The sequence below is a fragment of the Tamandua tetradactyla genome, chromosome 1 (assembly GCF_023851605.1).
Source record: "Tamandua tetradactyla isolate mTamTet1 chromosome 1, mTamTet1.pri, whole genome shotgun sequence".
NCBI classification, from domain to species: domain Eukaryota; kingdom Metazoa; phylum Chordata; class Mammalia; order Pilosa; family Myrmecophagidae; genus Tamandua; species Tamandua tetradactyla.
The window spans coordinates 100,509,703-100,516,794 of NC_135327.1; the positions used below are offsets into that span (position 1 = coordinate 100,509,703).

Sequence of the window (7,092 nt, forward strand, 5' to 3'; positions counted from 1 at the left end):
AAGTTGACAAGGAGTGGACCGTCATGGTCAGGGACATGTGTCAACTTGGCCAAGTTGTGGTCCCTGTTTATCTGGTTGGGCAAGTGCTGGCCTGTCTGTTGCAATGAGGACATTTCATAGAATTAGATCATGATCATGTCAGCTGCATCCACAGCTGATTCCATTTATAATCAGCCAAAGGGAAGTGTCTTTTACAATGAGTGATGCTTAATCTAATCATAGGAAGCCTTTTAAGGAGGATTCAGAGGAGACAGGTTCCATTCCTGCTTCAGCTGGTGAGTCTCTCCTGTGGAGTTCATCCAGACCCTCCATCAGAGTCGTCTGCTTCACAGCCTGCCCTGTGGATTTTGAACTCTGCATTCCCGCAGTTAGGTGAGACACTTTTATAAATTTTTTTTTTTTTTACCATGGACTGTAATTAACAGCACCAATTATAAAAATTTGCTGTATCAATTGTAACACTTTCCACAGCATTGTAACATATTAAAATAAGGTGGTATATGGGAATTCTGTATTTATCCATGATTTTTCTTTAAACCCACAATTTCTCTAATAAAATAAAATTAAACAAGAAAGGGACTTATTCAATATCTCCTTTCCCTGAGCCTGTCCCTTCCTTCTCACTTTTATAAATTTTATATTTGCAAGTGTTCCCTGTTGATTCTGTTTCTCTAGAGAACCCTAACTAATACAATGGATAAAAAATAAAAAATAATAGGAGGAACAAAGATTAAAATAAATTGAGTAGATTGAAATACTAGCAGTCAATGAGAGGAAGGGGTAAGGGCTATGGCATGTATGAGTTTTTTCTTTTTTCTTTCTTTTGCTGGAGAGATGTAAATGTTCAAAAAAAATGATCATGGTGATGAACACACAACTATGTGATGATATTGTGAGCCACTGATTGTCCACCATGTATAGAATGCTTATGTCAAGAATGTTTCTATTTTGGTTTGTTAAGGTTTGACAATAAAAATATTTTTAAAAAGAGAATTAAGGCTATTGCATTACAGTTTAACATTTTCAGGTATTTCCCTCTGCTTACTCCAATACACCATAACTGAAAGGGGATATCTATATACTGCATAAGAATAACCTCCAGAATGACCTCTTGGCTCTGCTTGAAATCTCTCAGCCACTGAAACTTTATTTTCATTTCTCTTCCCCCTTTTGGCCAGGAAGGCTTTCTCACTCCCATGATGCCAGGACCAGGCTCATCCTTGGGAGTCATTCTCCCATTACTAGAGAGATTTATACCCCTGGGAGTCTGTGTCCCATATAGGGGGGAGGGCAGTGAACTCACCTGCAGAGCTGGCTTAAGGAGAGAGGCCACATCTGATCAACAGAAGAGGTTCTCTGGAGGAGACTCTTAGGGATACTCACACATGTGTTTAGCTTCTCCTTTGCAAGAAAAACTTTCAAAAGGACAAGCTCCAAGATCAAGGGCCTGACCCATCAAATTGGCCATCCCCAATGACTGCAAAAATATCAGGTCCTCCTCAGCAGGCTGCTTTTGAAAAAGCCAAACAGGCTATCACAGTCTCAGGCTTTATGGGGGATTGACCCAGATGTGCCTTGCAAATTAGACATGGCCAGTACTGATATTGCCTTTGGTTGGGGCTTGAGGCAAAGGCAACAGGCAACAGGCAAAACAAGTTCCCACTGACTTTTTTTTTTTTTACTTTTTTTACTTTTTAAAACTTTTCTATTGTATAGTAGAACATATATAGAAAGCAAAGAAAGGAAAAAGCAATAATTTTCAAAGCACTCTTTAACAAGTAGTTACAGAACAGATCCCAGAGTTTGTCATGGGCTAACACACAATCCTCTCAAATTTTTCCTTCTAGCTGCTCCAGAACACTGGAGGCTAGAAGGAATACATACATTTTTTTATCATCAGAATAGATTTTTTTCTTTTTTTTGAAAAATAATATATATTCAAAAAAGCAATAAATTTCAGAGCACATCACAACAATTAGTGGTAGAACAGATTTCAGAGTTTGGAATGGGTTACAACACTACAATTTTAGGTTTTTACTTCTAGCTGCTCTATGATACTGGAGACTAAAAGAAATATCAATATAATGATTAAGCAATCATACTCATCCCCATCAGCTTTTTTTGATTTCAGCTCTGAAAGGATTTGAACTATGATATAGCCCCTTAGAAAAACAACTGTGTACTGCCTATAATGTCTTATTGCAAGTTGAAAGACTAACGCCCTGTGAAATTAAGAACACCCCCTTTCAGGTGTGGATATGGGACACTGCCATTAAGCCTCACTCTGGCAGTACACAACTGAACACATTAACAAATGGAAAGCTTATCTGCTATAGCATTTTTTTTTTTTAACATGGGCAGGCACCGGGAATCAAACCCAGGTCCTTGGGCATGGCAGGCAAGCACTCTTACCTGCTGAGCCACCGTGGCCCAGCCTCTGTTATAGCATTTTAACAACAGCCTTGTAAGTGCAGAAATGCATAATATTTTAGAACAAGTTTCCTATGTGAAAGGTCAGTGCTTGCCCCTCCCACTAATCTCTCAAGGTGGCTGTTTCTGTGCCCACTGTTGACAGATACAGCAGTATGCCTGAGTCTGTCTGGTGTACTGATGGATCAGCACATGGGCAGCCTGCCACCTGGACTGCAGTAGCTGTGCAACCCAGTACAGAAACTATATGGTGGGAAATTGGAACCATGTAAAGTAGCCAATGGGCTGAATTAAGGGCTGTATGGATGCTTATTGTCCATGAACCAGGAGATGCATTAACTATTTGTACTGTCAACTGACAGTGTACCAGGACCCAACAGTGTAGATGGCCACATGGAAGCAACAGCAATGGACTGTTGTCAACCGCCCCTTATAAAAGGGGAAAAGAAATAAGAGAAGACATCTGGACTACCTGTCACAGCAAAATGTAACAATGTTTCATATCTCTGCCCATAATAGTGATTGTTTACCTGACAATATTGAAGCAGATACTTACGCGAGAAATTATAGCTTAGAGCCAACATCACATGAGACTGCTGAATGGTTGCATAAGAAACAGGACACCAAGCATACCAAACTGCAGGGAAGTGTGCAGCAATTTCAGCTGCCTATCACCAGACAACTGCTAAAGGATGTCGTGGATGCTTGCCCTTCCTGTTTTCTGCATACCCAAGGATGCTTATTATTATTTTTTTAATAATCTTTTTTTTTTAAATTTTTTTATTAACGGAAAGAAAAAAAAAAGAAATTAACACAACATTTAGAAATCATACCATTCTACATATGCACTCAGTAATTCTTAACATCATCACATAGATGCATGATCATCGTTTCTTAGTACATTTGCATCGGTTTAGAGGAACTAGCAACACAACAGAAAAAGATATAAAATGTTAATATAGAGAAAAGAAATAAAAGTAGTAATAATAGTAAAAAAAATAATAATAAAATAAAATAAAATAAAACCCTATAGCTCAGATGCAGCTTCATTCAGTGTTTTAACATGATTACTTTACACTTAGGTATTATTGTGCTGTCCATTTTTGAGTTTTTGTATCTAGTCCTGTTGCACAGTCTGTATCCCTTCAGCTTCAATTACCCATTGTCTGACCCTGTTTCTAATTCCTGCTGGACTCTGTTACCAATGACATATTTCAAGTTTATTCTCGAATGTCCGTTCACATCAGTGGGACCATACAGTATTTGTCCTTTAGTTTTTGGCTGGACTCACTCAGCATAATATTCTCTAGGTCCATCCATGTTATTACATGCTTCATAAGTTTATCTTGTCTTAAAGCTGCATAATATTCCATCGTATGTATATACCACAGTTTGTTTAGCCATTCTTCTGTTGATGGACATTTTGGCTGTTTCCATCTCTTTGCAATTGTAAATAACGCTGCTATAAACATTGGTGTGCAAATGTCCGTTTGTGTCTTTGCCCTTAAGTCCTTTGAGTAGATACCTAGCAATGGTATTGCTGGGTCGTATGGCAATTCTATATTCAGTTTTTTGAGGAACCGCCAAACTGCCTTCCACAGTGGTTGCACCATTTGACATTCCCACCAACAGTGGATAAGTGTGCCTCTTTCTCCGCATCCTCTCCAGCACTTGTCATTTTCTGTTTTGTTGATAATGGCCATTCTGGTGGGTGTGAGATGATATCTCATTGTGGTTTTGATTTGCATTTCTCTAATGGCCAGGGACATTGAGCATCTCTTCATGTGCCTCTTGGCCATCCGTATTTCCTCTTCTGGTAGGTGTCTGTTCAAGTCTTTGTCCCATTTTGTAATTGGGTTGGCTGTCTTTTTGTTGTTGAGTTGAACAATCTCTTTATAAATTCTGGATACTAGACCTTTATCTGATATGTCATTTCCAAATATTATCTCCCATTGTGTAGGCTGTCTTTCTACTTTCTTGATGAAGTTCTTTGATGCACAAAAGTGTTTAATTTTGAGGAGCTCCCATTTATTTATTTCTTTCTTCAGTGCTCTTGCTTTAGGTTTAAGGTCCATAAAACCGCCTCCAGTTGTAAGATTCATAAGATATCTCCCTACATTTTCCTCTAACTGTTTTATGGTCTTAGACCTAATGTTTAGATCTTTGATCCATTTTGAGTTAACTTTTGTATAAGGTGTGAGATATGGGTCTTCTTTCATTCTTTTGCATATGGATATCCAGTTCTCTAGGCACCATTTATTGAAGAGACTGTTCTGTCCCAGGTGAGTTGGCTTGACTGCCTTATCAAAGATCAAATGTCCATAGATGAGAGGGTCTATATCTGAGCACTCTATTCGATTCCATTGGTCGATATATCTATCTTTATGCCAATACCATGCTGTTTTGACCACTGTGGCTTCATAATATGCCTTAAAGTCCGGCATCGCTAGACCTCCAGCTTCGTTTTTTTTCCTCAAGATGTTTTTAGCAATTCGGGGCAACCTGCCCTTCCAGATAAATTTGCTTATTGGTTTTTCTAATTCTGAAAAATAAGTTGTTGGGATTTTGATTGGTATTGCATTGAATCTGTAGATCCCAAGGATGCTTCTTCATCAACTCAGCCACATCAGCTGCAAGCAGATTCCAGTCACCAGGTGGCAGGTAGGTTGTATTTTTTTATCCATAGATGCAAAATATACCTTTACAGCCTAATTATGGCCCCTGGACTGTTGCTGGCCTCCCCAGTATGGAAAGCTAACCAAAGAGCTACAGTACATAGCTTAGAAAAGCTAAGTGCATTCTTTGGGGTCCCCACACATGTGGACAGTGATAGGGGGACCCCCTCTACCAGACAACTAACCCAACCCTGGGTTACCAAACATGATGTCTTATGGACATTCCATTTGTTTTACAACATATGGCAGTGGGATTAATTGAAAGGATGAATGGGTTTTTAAAAGAACAGTTAAAAGTTGACAACCTCTGCTGCAGTGGACACACCAGTTATATCTGGCCCTCACCAGCCTCAATTCATGGCCCTGAGCAGCCGTTCCCACCCCTGTTGAACTGGTAATGGCAGGGCCCATGCAGGTGCCACAAATTCAGGTGAAAGGACCAGCAACGTTACAGTCACAACAAGGTAACGAACATAACTTGTTTTTGCCTGCACCCCAAGCATCAGAAATTGGGGAATATAAGGTCAATTGGCCATGGTCCTGGCCAATGCAGCCATGCTGGTTGGGAATCTTAAGCCCATGGGGATGGGATTGCCCAATTTTGGGATTGCCCAAAATTTAGGTATTAGACCACAGTTTATACATATAGTATGTATGACTCTGTGGACACTTATTATACCCAGACTAACTGTGGATTTGACTTCAGAAGGCCCCCTGCAATTTCAGGAGGAAAAAGTGTGGTATCTAAAACCTCCTCATAACACCCCTTCTCCAGGAACACTTCTGTCTGCTAATGGAAATTTAACTCATATTCTATTAGATCAACAAGATTTGCTTCTCATAGCTTCCAATAAACTTCTTTCTTTTCACCCTTATTGTCATAGCAAACACCTTTCTGCAATTGGTTTCTGCGGTAACCTAGATGCACAATAAATCTCAATGCTGAGTGTGCCTGTCATTGTCGGATGCCAGTGGCCTGCCTTGAACTATGACCCCTGCAAATTGGACTGCATGGAATATCTTGCTGGCCTGACAGAGTTCAGCACATCGGAGAATCTGGAAAAGAATCTCATTTAAGACTGAAATCAAAGTTTTCATCACTTGGGTTGTTATCTCTGAGTGGGACTCCTAGTGTTCTGCTGTCTCTTATGTTGTGAAATGAGGATGCAATGTTTGTCCTGTGGTCAGCATAGTCTACTGTGTGGAGTGGATTGTGAGGAACCTGGGCCCGGACCCCACTCCCTACTCCACTATGAGAACAAGTCACTGCAGGCAGCTGCCTGCATGACCAGGACAGACATTAAAGGTCAACAGACCCCTTTGGGGGAAAGAATGTCATGAAAATCTTGCAGGACCCTGCTGAAACTCCATTGTCACGTCCTGTCGACCTAAACCTTTGTAAGCCACTCCCATGGTATTCCTTTCTTCCTTTCTTTATTTTGCATGGAACACTGACTTCTATTTCCCATCTCCCATGGCATTCCTTTCTTTATTTTGCATGGAACACTAACTTCTATTTCCCATCTGGCCACTATTGGGAAGGATCTTGTGCTGGTTTGAAAGGAAGTATGACCCCTAGAAAAGCCATGTTTTAATCAAAATCCCATTTCATAAAGGTAGAATAATCCCTATTCAATACTGTATGTTTGAAACTGTAATCAGATCATCTCCCTGGAGATGTGATGTAATCGAGAGTGGTTGTTAAACCGGATTAGGCAATGACATGTCTCCACCCATTTAGGAGGGTCTTGATAAGTTACTGGAGTTCTATAAAAGAGGAAACATTTTGGAGAATGAGAGATTCAGACACAGCAAAGAATGTTGCAGCACTGCAAAGCAGAGAGTCCAAGAGCCAGTGATCTTCGGAGATGAAGAAAGAAAACGCCTCCTGGGGAGCTTCATGAAACTGGAAGCCAGGAGAGAAAGCTAGTAGATGACGCTGTGTTCGCCATGTGCCCTTCAAGCTGAGAAAGAAGCCCTGACTGTG

At 40.3% G+C, this 7,092-nt stretch overlaps 1 long non-coding RNA gene across 1 annotated transcript; it reads left to right on the forward strand.

Annotated features, from left to right (window-relative positions):
* Window positions 1–269: 269 nt before the first annotated feature.
* On the forward strand, window positions 270–6,729 carry LOC143685717 (uncharacterized). The gene is made up of 4 exons (XR_013176720.1): window positions 270–372; window positions 2,793–2,917; window positions 5,023–5,091; window positions 5,990–6,729. It is a non-coding gene; the product is annotated as an uncharacterized LOC143685717 (long non-coding RNA).
* The last annotated feature ends 363 nt before the right edge of the window (window positions 6,730–7,092 follow it).